This window comes from Schistocerca gregaria, chromosome X, assembly GCF_023897955.1.
Source record: "Schistocerca gregaria isolate iqSchGreg1 chromosome X, iqSchGreg1.2, whole genome shotgun sequence".
Taxonomy (NCBI): Eukaryota; Metazoa; Arthropoda; class Insecta; order Orthoptera; family Acrididae; genus Schistocerca; species Schistocerca gregaria.
Window position 1 is genome coordinate 684,800,819 of NC_064931.1, and position 15,161 is coordinate 684,815,979.

Below are 15,161 nucleotides of genomic sequence, written 5' to 3' on the forward strand. Positions count from 1 at the left end.
GAAATTCTTTCCTTTTGTCTTTCTATTTTCAGGTATTATTTTATAATAAATCCCGTGTTCTGTGTCAGATACATTTGTGCACCTCTTGTTATTATACTATCAGAACCCTCATATTACAAAGTATACCGACTGTCAACATCACAGACTAATGGCAGAGTTGAATGTTTTCAGGCTTACGTTTTGGTAACAGAAATTGATTTCAGAGATAGACCAGTGAAACTGAATTGACCGAGAAGTGTGGAACTATGACCTTTACTAGAAAACTTTTTAATGTACGTAGGTTTTCATTTAGCTTTCTATTAACGCAAAAAATATGCGTCTGTAAAGAATAGTTTTATTCTCAATCGTGTGTGAAAATGAGAAATGAGTAAATTATTATCACTCTAGAATATTCCAGAAGCTGACGGCAAATATCTTCATTCTCACCGAGCTTTTGTTGTATTTATAACTTCCAATTTTTTCCTGGTACTGGCCTATGATCCTTAACCATTGAAGTACAGGTATTGTAAAGCATTTGGAGCTTTTGTGCGAGCTGCAGAGAAAGAAACTATGCATATAACTTACAAATATAGGCTTCATTTCAACTTACTGGCAAAATAGTTCCTGACAGGGATATGATGCGTTTTCATGAATGTTAAAGATGTGTGCTCGCACTGTCTTTTAGAACACTGTATATTCTACAAAAAACTATAAGAACAAAACTTATTCGTTTAACGTAACCAATTTTAGCATGTACTACTCAATATTTGTAATAAATTGCATTCCATTTCCTCACTTAATCAGCAGTTATCGATAGTATACAACTAAGCGAAATTAATAGTGATGTATATATGTAGACTGAAGTTATGACTGAAAATTTGTACCAAGGCCGGAATTCGAACCCAGGTTTCCTGGTCGCTAAACAGACCACTATGCCAATCATGCATAGTGGTTATGCACAATTGCACAGACTACTCAAGCATGCGTCCATCCTCGATTCAAATTCTCATTCACTCCTGAGCCCACTTGGTATTTCCCCTCATCTCGGATAGCATTGCAGAGGCTCTTCAACTGAATTGGAGCAGCACGTCAGCACCGAAAGAAATCTGGGATCCTGCCTGAAACTCTAGCATAGGTACCTTAATCAAATGAAACTATATGGTCTTAGAGACTTTTCATGTCTTAAACATTTGTTATGTATGTATGTATACATTCGAATGTTTGGGTTGTTGATGGAATGCCAGGTGAGCTGAGGCGCGAATGGGAATTTGGACAAGGAGGGAGGCGCGCTAGGGTCGTCCGTGCAGTTGTGCAAAGCCACAGCGCCAGGGTGGCGTAGTGGTTAGCGCATCTGCCTTCGTGAGCAAGAGACATGGGTTCGAATGGCTTGGTACAAATTTCGATTTTTCGCTTCGGTCTGGATATATGCATCACATGTGTTGAGACTTGAAAAGGTCTCTGAAGCCATAAAGTTTCATTTGAAAAGAATAGTGTACGAACAGGATTTTCATTTATACACAAACGCCGCTACAGCACTATTTGGAATGTTGCATCTCACAAAATTCATCTTCTTGAAGTAATACAGCGTTCACGTTAAGTGCTAGTAGTGAAATGTAAATGACTTCAGTGACGTTGTGTGAAATTTACTGCAGGAAGTTCCAAACGAATCGTGAATGTACTGATCATACAACAGGCCGAGAAACGATATTGGAATACGAAAACTTAGAACGAGATGAACATGGCCATATCTGGGATCATGATGTAAGATGTCTGCTGCTTGACAGCCAATCATTTCGCTAATTCAGTCGTCGGTTATAATATATATGCCGCCTTGTGCATAATGTCCATCACATAGCCAAGGCCTAGCAAATATTAAAGTAGTTCCTAAGGAAATGTTTAAATGATTTCCTTTCTTTTTTGTCAACAACGCAGATCTGGGTTTCGTTATTATCAGGATAGTCAGGATATGCATCTTGCTTGACTGGTAAGAGAGAGTGCTATGTTAAATCTGTTTCAAAAAAATGCTGAGGAAACGCAAACTGTGCCTCTAACAAAATGATATTTTGAGACACGCTGTTGCTTCCCGGTTTTCAACTGAATGAAGATCAATAGAGAAAAGAGCAAACTCGCTGCTCGAAAGTCCGTTATTGAGTAATTATCAGGCATGCGGCAGAGTTGCCTTCGACACTTCAAGAGGTGGTTCAGCTGCGTAGCTGGAGAGGTTCTATTTTTACTTGTTTAGCAAATAGAACTGCTGTTTCCTGCTGCTAGTTACTTTATTTATCCCATACGCGTTTCGCCTTCTCCTGTTCTAAGGAATCATCGGTGGGATCTATAACGATACAGTTTTGATAGTTATAGGTTATCTAACAGTTCACATCGTGATTTTTTGTAAAAAAAGTAATTACTTACAATTTTCTGATCTGCGTTTCCTCACATGTGGTCCGGAGGTCGCGCTACCACTTTTACCACTGCCATATAGTCACATCTTTGTGTTCTCGCCTTGTGTTTGTGATTATATGGCAGCGATAAAAGTGATAGTGCGGCCTCCAGACCAGATGCGAGGAAACGCATATCAGCAAATTGTAAGTAATTACTTCTTTTTTACAAAAGAATCGCTAAGTGAACTGTTTGATAATCTATAACTAACAAAACTGTATCGTTATAGATCCCACTGATGATGCCTTAGAACAATAGAAGGCGAAACGCGTATGGGATAAATAAAGTAACTAGCAGCAGGGAAAAGCAGTTTTATTTACTAAACAAGTATTTATATTCTTGCTCCGGAGGATGGCCACACAAACAAACTTGTAGGTTCTAATTTGTTTGCACACGCTCGCAATTTCCAATAAAATAGACTTAACTGAGTTTCTTAAGTGTAGATGCTTAGAATATATAGTTGTGATGAGTGCATGAGGTATGCGGTGTTGATCATAATGACAGAGGAGAGAGAAAGTGAAACATAGCGACGTAACATAGCCTGATCTTCTAGATTAGAATCCAATGGACTGCGGAACTCTGATTACCATCAACACTGCCTCACGATCTCTCTTCATGAAATAATGGCCACATTATGGTGAGGGGCCTAATACAACCGTGCAATTAGGTAGCTAAACCTAAGTCACATTAACGACTCGATTTTGACAACATAGGGAAAGGAAGAGACTTCTTGGCCGTGACCACATACTTGGAAATGCTGGAGAATTATGCCAACCTGCCTTTTTTCAAAATGCCCAGTCACTTGTAGGCATTTAGATTTCTAGCGCTAATCCACAGCCTCAGTGTTATCAACTCTGATTAGTCTTGATCAGATTTAAAACATGAACTTATCGAAAGAGCAAAAAATATTATTTTTACAGTTTGTATCACTTTATTGCCTCTACGGAAAAATTACAAAGAAAATATAATAAAAAGTTGTACAGAATTTTTAATCTTTGTGAATTTAGTTGAACCCTTTGAGAAGCTCAAGGGACAAAATATTAGTCGCTCCCTTAAAAGAGCACGTCGTCACTACAGATGGTGTATAACCAGGATTGTCGTATTTTAACTCGACCCAAAAAATTCATGCGGGTTTATGAAAAAGAATTAAAAACACCAAAAAACCCAATATAACCCAATTATATTTAATTATGAAAATTTAATTAACACAGAAAATGTTACAGAGTTAGCCTTACACAATTAGGAAGAACCATCATATTTAGTGACATAGCATTTACCCATCCAGAGAAAAGAACTTTGACTTGATATAGAATCGTAATGATTGTAAAGTACAATTTACGGACTTATGGAATCATTCAGAAATTTATAGATCTTCACTAATTTCTTTGACCTTTTCTCTCCTAAATTGTTTTTTAATTTTGACCAAACAAGCCCGTGGGTGGAGAAGATGCTCTCAATGTATCCACTGATGGCAGGGCAAGAAAAGAGGCACTAATAAAGTACTTGTAAGAATGGGTTAGTATTTTGAATAACTTAGTCATAGGAATTTAAATTGCACCCGCCAATACGAAAAAAATCCGAAAAAAGCAATAAACTCATAAAAATCCAGTTCTACCCAATGGGTTGGGTTTGTTCAAAATATCTGGTTCTTCTCAATGCTGTGCAGAACTGATACCAGAGTGTCATGTGGCCCTCCACCACTGGCGGAAGTCAACGTAGTGAAGTGGTATGTATGCGAGAGTCAGTTGTATTGGAATCACCGAAGTAAGATGGGTTGACGTAGAAACGTGAGAGAATAGCAAAAAGAAGCTGTCGTGTGTAGACATGCCCATGATCTCACCGCGAATGAAGTGGCCCTATTTGGTGGTGTGTCAACGCGTACTATCCAACGCGTCTACAGGGAGTGATCTACCACTCGTAACCACACGCTTTGTAGTAGCTGTTGTCGTTATAAGATCCTAGCCGACACGTGCCGGAGACAAGTGCGAGGCTCAGTTTTTGACAATCGGAATATCTGCTGTCTGTGACTGCAGGTTCATCTCAAACAGTTTCCGGGGGAATTTTGCGAAAACATTTGTGTAAAATAGACACCTGGAGGCCCTAGTCCAACGACACCTGTAGTCGAGTATCTCGAAAAACGCAGTTGTTCACAGAGGCACATAAATCTTCACGTCTTCAGTGAGCCAAACAGCACAGAAACTGGGCAGTAGCTGATTTTAAGTTTTCAGTGTGGTCTGGCGAGGCACGATTTTGCCTCTTTCTACATGTTGAAAGGAGACAAAGACGTTGAGCACCGGCCTCACAGTATGTGAAGGGTGTAGTTCACGCCACAGGTAGTTCTATGATGTTTTGGGAGCGTTCCCTGTACCATAGATTGGGCACACTAGTTCACAACGGTGAACGTGAATCAGAGTATTTATTTCACATTTCGGTGACCTGGTGTTGCTCTACTTTCACCTCTTCATGATGAGTATACTTGGAACATCTTGCCTTCCGAGACGTCAACAGCTGTGCCCACAGAGCTGTACGCCTACGTCCCTGGTTCTACGAACACTCATGCATCATACAACACATTGACTGGCCCGCTAAACCATCAGATCTTAATTCCATAAAAATGGCTAGAGCTATTTGGAACAGTAGGTGAAACGCAGCGAGCAAACTCCCAGCAATGTGGCAGTTCTATGGGATCTGTTTATCAAATAATGACTTGAGACAGATATGGAGCACCCGAAGAAACTTGTGGACTCTTTTTCTCGCCAAATTGACGCCCATATTAAGGCTAGAGGCGGTGTTGCTGGTATTAATGTGTTGTAGCCTGGGAGTGACTAACTTTTTTTCCAGTGTTCTTATTTGTATGGAGACCGGCGATTGCATCTCTTTCTTTTTCATCTGAGCTCCTTACAACAATACAAGTTTTAACCACTGTTCCCTGTATAGGATAGTAATTGCGATAGGAATTTATGCTTAAAAAAAAGCGCACCACGAAAGAATTTTCCGGATGCGACGGAAATCAGTAGATGCAAAATGTAAATGTCGTGCGACTAGGGCCTCCCGCCGGATAGACCGTTAACCGGATGCAAGTCTTTCGATTTGACGCCACTTCGGCGACTTGCGCGTCGATGGGGATAAAACGATGATGATTAGGACAACACAACACCCAGTCCCCAAGCGGACCAAATCTTCAAACCAGCCGGGAATCGAACCCGGGCCCGTAGGATTGACGTTCTGTCGCGCTGACCACTCAGCTACCTGGGGCGGACATCAGTAGATGTGACGAACATGTACAAACGAACAAATGATTACAATTCAGGAAAAGTGTATGAATTGTTCAACAGAAAGAGCTTCACTAATATAGCTTGTCAATAACCCGTTGGTCGACCTCTGGACCCTATGAAAGCAATTATTTGGCTTGGCATTGACTGATAGAAAGGTTCGATGTCCTCCAAAATTCTGTCCAATTATCGCGTTAGATCGTCAAAATCCCGAGCTGGTGGAGGACCTTGCCCATAATGTTGTAAGCGTTCTCAATTAGGTATAAATCTGCCGACCTTGGTAATGTTGGTAATTTGTGATACGTTCGTATGGGACCGAACTGCTGAGGTCATCGGTCCCTAGGCTTACACACTACTTAATCTAACTTAAACTAACTTACGCTAAAGACAATACACACACCCACGCCCGAGGGAGGACTCGAACCTCCGACTGGGGGAGCAGCGCGAACCGTGGCAAGGCGATCAGCGCGCGGCTACCCCGCGGAGCTGGCGACCTAGCTGGCCAAGGGAGGCTTTTGCAAGCACGAAGACAATCAACAGAAACTCTCGTCATGTGCGGAAGGGCATTATCGTGTTGAAATGTAAGCCCAGGATGCCTTGCCATGAAGAGCAACAAAACGGGGAGTAGAATATCGTCGACGTACCGCTTTACTGTAAGGGCGCCGCGGATAGCAACCAAAGGGGTCCTGCTATGAAAAGAAATGGCATCCCAGACAATCACTCCTGATTGTTAGGCAGTATGGTTGGTTACAGTCAGATTCCTATCCCACCGCTGTCCGGGGTGTCTCCAGACACGTTTTCGCTGGGTATCGTAACTCACTTCGAAGAGGGACTCGTCACTGATGATAATTTTACTCCCATCAATGTGAGGTTTGGCAAGCACTAAGACAAGCAGTAGAAACTCTCGTCCTGTGTAGGCGGGCAGTATCTTGCTGAAATGTAAGCCCAGGATAGTTTGCCATGGAAAACAACAAAACGGCACGTAGAAATATGTCGCCGGATCTCTCCCCAGTTGAGAACGTTTGGAGAAATATGGGCAGTTTGGGAGAGTAAAGAAATAAAGGATAACAAAGTGTTTTGCATCAAGGCAGAATCAATTTCTGATATTGTTGTCGCTCTAACCAGCTGAGAACTTTAACGAATTCACGCACCAATTGGACAGGATTTCGCATGATATCTCTCAGCGGGACATCCAACAACTCGATCAGACAGTGCCAAGCCGAGTAACTGCTTACGTAAGGACTAGAGTTTGTGGAGTCTCAAATAGCTCTGAGCACTATGGGACTTAACATCTAAGGTCATCAGTCCCCTAGACTTAGAACTACTTAAACCTAACTAACCTAAGGACATCACACACATCCATGCCCGAGGCAGGATTCGAAACTGCGGCCGTAGCAGTCGCGCGGTTCCGAACTGAAGCACCTAGAACCGCTCGGCCACCGTGGCCGGCCTATGGAGTCTTTCTCTTGAATAAATCATCCGTCTTTTCTGAAATTGTAATCATTTGTTTGTGTGTACGTGTAAGTCACATACACCTATTTCCGCCCCATTCGGTGGTACGCCGGTTTCTTTTTGTTTGAGAGTGTAGGAGGATACAAGATGACTTGGACAGGATTTGTGATTGGGGCAAAGAATGGCAGCTAACTCTAAATATAGATAAATGTAAATTAATGCAGATGAATAGGAAAAAGAATCCCGTAATGTTTGAATACTCCATTAGTAGTGTAGCGCTTGACACAGTCACGAAGATTAAATATTTGGGCGTAACATTGCAGGGCTATACGATGTGGGACAAGCATGTAATGGTAGTTGGGGAAGGCGGATAGTCGTCTTCGGTTCATTTGTAGAATTTTGGGAAGATGTTGTTCATCTGTAAAGGAGACTGCTTATAAAACACTAACACGACCTATTCTTGAGTACTCCTCGAACGTTTGGGATCCCTATCAGGTCAGATTGAGGGAGGACATAGAAGGAATTCAGAGGCGGGCTGCTAGATTTGTTACTGGTAGGTTTGATCATCACTCGAGTGTTACGGAAATGCTACAGGAACTCGGGTAGGAGTCTCTACAGGAAAGGAGGCGTTCTTTTCATGAATCGCTACTGAGGAAATTTAGAGAACCAGCATTTGAGGCTGACTGCGGTATAATTTTACGGCCGCCAACTTATATTTCGCGGAAAGACCACAAAGATAAGAGAGATTAGGACTCGTACAGAGGCATATAGGCAGTCATTTTTCCCTCGTTCTGTTTGGGAGTGGAACAGGGAGAGAAGATGATAGTTGTGGTACGAGGTACCCTCCACCACGCACCGTATGGTGGATTGCGGATTATGTATGTAGATGTAGATGTAGAAATGTCCTGAGGCTCACAGCTTAGTATCATCTCAAATAATCGAATGCCAACACCACTGTTCGTTTAATCAAGAGTTTCCTACAGAAGCCGTGCAAAAGTGAAAGAAATCCGCGACATACCTTTCGGTCCTTTAAAGTACTGAGAATCAAATATAGGCTCTCCAAACTGGAACTGTAAAAAGAGTATGAGAGTATGTTCTATACACGAGAGGTAGTTGTCGCACAGGAAAGAAATTTCTATCTTAACTTCTGCTCGACATCGATGATGTTAGAGACAGAATATAAAAGCAGTCTACAGTAGATTTTCTTCGCTATTCTTCTCCGGAATAACAGTGAAGGAAATCTACCGCTGCCTTTTTTTTTATGGAACTCCGTGCCATTCTCCTCAAGGGATTTAACGTGAGCACTAAAAATCGAAATGAGAAAGGATTTAGAAGCAGAGCCCTTCAGAATAAGTTATTTGCGCCACCTCGCACAGAACCCATCCCACACTTGTCCCAAACTGTCGTCCCTGTGATGAGTTACGACACTTGTTTAGGTTAGGTTGGTGTTTGACCAGAGGCTCCTTTTACTCGAAACGCTTGAGAAGCGTAGAGTTGACGTATTTTATTACACTGAGATCCGAATAGATTTGGCTTGTGACTACGGAGATTCTACCGTTGCGACAATCTTGTCTGGCAGCAGTTGGGCCAGGTTTCAGACTTTGTTCGTGTACTACCAAAACCAAATGCTTCCTTTGTTACAGTAAGGAATGGAGGAGACAGTAATGATATTATGTATAGTGGTAGTTCAGCATTCTAATCTGAACAATATACTTCTTAAGCGTAAAAAACATAACGAAGGAATTGTGCCAGTCAATTTTATTGAATCATTCTGCATGTTTGTTCTACTGGTTATGCTTAACTTCTGAGCATAGGTACATATCCACTTAGCTAATTGTTAACTGTGTGCGTATTAAGAGCTTAACATTATTGGAGACCATTCTTCGCATTGCAATCACGATGGAAGGACGCTACGTATTGTATAATCGACCAATCTTAGTGCTAGTTTCAGAGAATTTTACCTGAGCTATCTACGGTCTTGACCGAAGTTCTTCCTTGCTGTCGCTATTCATGTAAGTGATTTATACTGAAACACAACAACAGGTAGTAACAGTTCCATTAATAACTCTTAGACGAGTTCGAAGTCGTTTGAACACTATGTCTTAAAACGTATGTATAAATGATGACTGATACAGCACGATTACTATCGATCTCACTGGAGAGAATATCTCTGAGATCGCTTCTGGTCGACTACAAAACGTGAACACGAATACTGTTGTTGTAGGATTTACACTGCCATGAAAAGGGCTTCGTCGTCCGTGGAGTGTGATATGACGCTAATTTAGACTTTCTTTCTTGATTTACTTCGAAGAATTCTGACGATTATCGTAGAGTGGTAGCTTTCACCATGCCTGGCATACCACCTTGGGAGAAAGGCTATAAAACCTGTCGAGCAGCGGTACGACCTTGCGCCGAGAGTTCTTGCAGGCGGCAGAAGGGCACTTTGATAGTTCTCTTCCCTGCAAGTTTCTGCTCATAAATAACTGAATTGGTCGAGATAGGGAGTTGATAATCTCAAATCATGGAATGTTAACACGTTTAGGATGTTGTTTTAGAAAGTGAAACAATCGACAAAGTCTTCTATTTATAATCAAAACTAGGCGGCATGAAGTTTTTTAACAGACGAATATGACGTCTACTATTTGAATGAGTGGCAGCCTTACGTCATGTGTCTTAACGTAACTTCGTCTTTTGTGGCATTTATGTGTTTGCCACTTTACATAAATGAACATGAATTTATAAAATGTGTATCAAAATGGCTCTGAGCACTATGGGACTCAACTGCTGTGGTCATTAGTCCCCTAGAACTTAGAACTACTTAAACCTAACTAACCTAAGGACATCACACACATCCATGCCCGAGGCAGGATTCGAACCTGCGACCGCAGCAGTCGCACGGTTCCGGACTGCGCGCCTAGAACCGCGAGACCACCGCGGCCGGCAAAAATGTGTATCGACAACTATTTAATCGAAAGCATGGTGCCCATTATTTCAGAATCGCGTGCGTCAGCATCTTATTTAAGTGATAAGAAAAGCAACTGAAAAGTGGAAATTGACAAGGTTCTTAGTGCCAAATCGCGAATTTGTCAAAAGAAACAAGAAACAATGTACATTTCACAACTCTTTGTACATATCTTACATATCCAAGAAACTGAGAAGGTATTCCGATGCCACAGATTTATGCTGTCCACCTCCTGACTGTTAAAAAAAGCAGTGAGGCAAATTAGAAAATAAATAATTTATTAAGAACGTTCTAAGTGCTATAAGAGAAAACGACTTTTTTGTTTCAGTTACAATTAATACTGAGGAACTACGCTTTATTTCTGATAATACACCTACAGAAATAAAGCTGTAATATTTTACTTAGTAGAACAGAAGTCGATAAAAACATTTCTCGTATCATTTATATTTATGGCACGTGAATAACAAAATTAAATTCAAGAAAAAAATCTCAGTACTGAGCTGTGTTTCGTACACCACACCATACTTACCACCAGATTGTGCAAAGGTTATTGTAAAACTCTCGGAGCTTTCGAAGGAGAAATGGCAAATGGTCAACAGTTCTTCCTATTTCGAAACTACCAAACATGGCTAGTCTTTCCCATGAAGTACAGAATGGCATACATCTACCATGGTCTTTCCTCTTTTTAATAAACTGACATGTTTCCATTCTTGTGTTTCAGAGTAAGAAATTTTGAATGCTATTTGAAATTGATGAGTATGAGACACTTAGATGATACTGCATTTACATATCTTACACGCTTGCATTGAAAACACTGTTGCAACTTCATCTGTAAAAGCAAAGAGGTAGGTCGTATGCATTAGATTCATATGGAATAGGTTTGCGGCTCTAGCTGACTCAGCACCCTTGTGTAAATCTTCTGAACAAGGTCCTTGATTACTTTTACCTGTTTTTCTACTATTATAAAATCTCCGTCGCAGTTCAAAAAGCAGTGTCCACTCACCAAAAACTTTTATGTTATTTCTTCAAACCATCCCAGGTTAAATGGAGGAGGCCTCGGAACTCCAAAGGGAAGCACTGCTAGGTACATTGAGCTTGCGCCATCTAATAAGGCTTGTTTGAAAGATTTTCGCCAAGTCTAGGGATATGCAACAGAGTACAGAGAACAGAATAGTGCTGAAAATGTGTTTCGTGAAAAAAAGGAACTTAGAAAGTTTTCAATTTCTGCTCTTGAGTTAGTAATGAACTCATTTTGAAGCCCTATGAGTCAAGAGTAGAACCGAGTGAACGTTGCGCAACTTGCAGTCAGGTTTTAGGAACAAATCCGTACGAGTGCACCCGTGTTGTGGTAGTGACTAGAAAGACTTGATTCAGACAGCAGGCAACATGGAAATGCAAACTTTCTCGGCAAATTTCGTTGATAAAATGTTCTCGGGTTATCAGCTGAAGCCGGCCGGTGTGGCCGAGCGGTTCTAGGCGCTTCAGTCTGGAACAGCGCGACCGCTACGGTCGCAGGTTCGAATCCTGCCTAGGGCGTGGATGTGTGTGATGCCCTTAGGTTGGTTAGGTTTAAGTAGTCGTAAGTTCTAGGGGACTGATGACCTCAACTGTTAAGTCCCATAGTGCTCAGAGCCATTTGAACCATATCAGCTGAAAGGTGGTATCGCGTTACCGCAGTCGGTGGTGGCGTGCTTCCCGACAGAATTGAGAATGGTCCGGGCGCCGAGTCCTGGCTGTCTGTTTCGACAGATGCCTTCACCACTTTCACGTCAGAGTGTTCCTCACATATTCTTGATAACATGTAACCTCTTCACATCTACACCTACTATCCAAGAACATTCTGTCATCCGCACCATTTGTCAGAAAGAAGCTGCAGCATGACTAGAGCATTGCCGTTCAGCGCGTAGGCTGCAGTTACCACAACAAATAAACTGCGCCGCGCGGGATTAGCTGAGCCGTCTGGGGCGCTGCAGTCATGGACTTTGCGGCTGGTCCCGGTGGAGATTCGAGTCCTCCCTCGGGCATGGGTGTGTGTGTGTTTGTCCTTAGGATAATTTAGGTTAAGTAGAGTGTAAGTTTAGGGACTGATGACCTTAGCAGTTAATTCCCATAAGATTTCACACACATTTATTTGAAATAAACCGCTGCGGTTGGACTGGTGCCGTGACCGGGGAGCATGTACTGCTGCCGAGGCCCACGAGAAAGACAAGCCGCGGCGCGTACGTCACAAAGGTAGTCCTGAACTCGCTCGCTCGCTCAGCTCAGCAGACAAAATGCGTTTCTGAACTGTTAACTCGCAGCTGGGGGTGTAAGTACTAACGAGGATTCCATCTTCCACTGGAATCTGCTATTATGAAGTCTTACTGATTAGCAGTACTACAGCACAATTTAATTTAAGATGAATACTCTGATAAAATGGTATAGCGGCTTGTTTATAGCATTTAGTCTTTTCTGCTTAACTGTATTCATTATATGCTGGAAGTGGTACCTTATGCAACTGATAATCATTTTAGCGTGATTTCATTTTATTGTACGGCAGTACAGCCGTAACAACTTATAAGTATGCCCTGGTCAGCAAGTTCCTGAGGTCGGATCGAAGCTGAACGGCTGGAATTGCTGTAATCTCATCCGAAATGTTATGCTGCAGTTCTTGAAGACTATGAGCACTATGACACCATTAAACTTCTCAGCAAACAATCGACCACACCGTTTCCACGATTTTATTTTCACGTAACTTTCCACAACGAACACCCGCTGCTCCACTGTGAGTACCTTTGTGAGCTTTACTCTACTCCACTCACACTGACACACTCTACAACAAGCTCTGAAACGGTGTTGGTCACGTGTCGGGCATGCACGTAGTGTGCACGTCACGACGTGTGGTTATATGCATATATTCACGTCCAGTCATGTCCGCTCATTCGGGTCACTTTTAATATAAATAAATGTGTGTGAAATTTTATGGGACTTAACTGCTAAGGTCATCAATCCCTAAGCTTACACACTACTTAACCTAAATTATCCTAAGGACAAACACACTAACCCATGCCCGAGGGAGGATTCGAACCTCCGCCGGGATCAGACGCACAGACCATGACTGCAGCGCACCTGACAGCTCGGCTAATCCCGCGCAGACGGGTCACTTATTTGCCTTACCGTGTATTAATAACGTGCCATCTCGAAGTCTCGTATCTAATTCCAGGTCGCTTGTAAGATCGTTTTAGTTCGTTTTGGGTGCGAGATGATTAGACGTTATCGACGCTAGCCTCTTGTCGTTTGGCAAGCACGAACAGATTCAGATGCAGTTGCGCCCTATTGCTGAGTCTGTTTCTTGTTTCTGTTGTAGTAGTCTCGGATGGTCTACCCTCCCGTATCCTATTGTTGGGTTGGGTGTTTATACTCGTCTTCGGAATAGTTATGGCAGCTCCATCCCACAAACTGGCATTCGGCACCTGTACAACACAATGCATGCACATTTGCACGCATTATACAATACAGTTAGTTATAAAATATCACAGACGATGTTTGGCCACCCCTCGATCACCTCTTTCGATCATTAACAGAACGTAAACCACATAACATCCTCATCGTATCAATATCGCCATAACGAGATACAACTTGAACGTAGAATAATATGGGTTTTCGATTTGTCACTTCACACTAATCCCGAGATGTTTCGTTTGCTACGAGCACAATCAACTTCTTTCGTACACATTTACGACGTGAAATTAAATCCTCGTTTTTTAAAACACAAGCAGAGATCCCACAAAATTCCCCTTCAGAAGCGCTACATCTTTATGAAAGTTCACATCAAGATGAGACGCATGCCTGGAACTAACAATTTACTGCTGATGTTGCACTCCAGCAAAGGTGGAGGTTTCATCTTTTTAAGGCGAATCATATTGTGTTACTATATTTCAACCAGTCTCACATTTAGCCTGCGCCATGAAAAGCGACTGTTTTTCAGGAAGTTGTCCTGTTTTCCTTACAACGTTTTTTGGAGCATAAAATTTTTATAACAACAAAATTGTCCGTTAAAACTTGTTTGAGGGCTCTTGACGTAATTTGAAGCCATGTTGACTATTTTTCGACCGTGACTGTCTTAAGAAATATGTAAAGCTTTTTTAAATTACCGCTACCAGTCACAAAATTTGTTGACTATTGTATTACTTATTTATTTAGCGACATGTCTCGAGGGAATACCTCATCTTCAGGCAGGCTAAATGGCATTACAAAAACAATTTTACAATAAGGTCATACTGGTGTTACATAGTCTTTTCGTAAATGCTGTGGTTATCTTTGTTCTTCTGGCGTGGCAGTCTCGTTGTGATGCGCTGTGTTCCCATTTCCGTGGTTCTCTTGGCTTTCTTGGTCACTGTTCATAAATTTTCACTAACTTAACAGTAACTCGGAAACACGATCACAAAAACAAATCTGTAGTGCAGTGGACAAGATGGCGATCGAAATACGTTTGGTTTCGATTTGTTGACAAATCGATAGTCAAATCGAAACCAGCTGTATTTCGACCGCCATCTTGTCCGCTGCACTACAGATTTGTTTTTGTGATCGTGTTTCCGAGTTACTGTTAAGTTAGTGAAAATTTATGAACAGTGACCAAGAAAGCCAAGAGAACCACGGAAATGGGAACACCTCAGCGCATCACAACGAGACTGCCACGCCAGAAGAACAAAGATAACCATAGCATTTACGAAAAGACTATGTAACATCAGTATGACCTTATTGTAAAATTGTTTTTGTAATGCCATTTAGCCTGAAGATGAGGTATTCCCTCGAAACATGTTGCTAAATAAAAAAGTAATACAAGGTTTGTGACTGGTAGCGGTAATTTAAAAAAAAAAAACTTTACATATTTCCTAACGTAAAGTATTAGGAATTTGTGCGCATTATTAACTACTGTCGCACTTCCGGCAGACACGCTTGGCGCAACTCCTATTTCAAACCATCCCTCTTTAATCAGAGGGACGTACATTTAACAGATCTTCAGGTTACATACAAATCGGGTCGTTATGTACTGGTGCAGTCGTTAGGCAGCCATC

At 41.8% G+C, this 15,161-nt stretch overlaps 1 protein-coding gene across 1 annotated transcript in view; it reads left to right on the forward strand.

Moving 5' to 3' along the window:
- The window catches only part of LOC126299069 (serine proteinase stubble-like), a 318,959-nt gene that overhangs the window by 98,396 nt on the left and 205,402 nt on the right, over nt 1-15,161 (forward strand). The gene's annotated exons all lie outside the window — the stretch shown is intronic.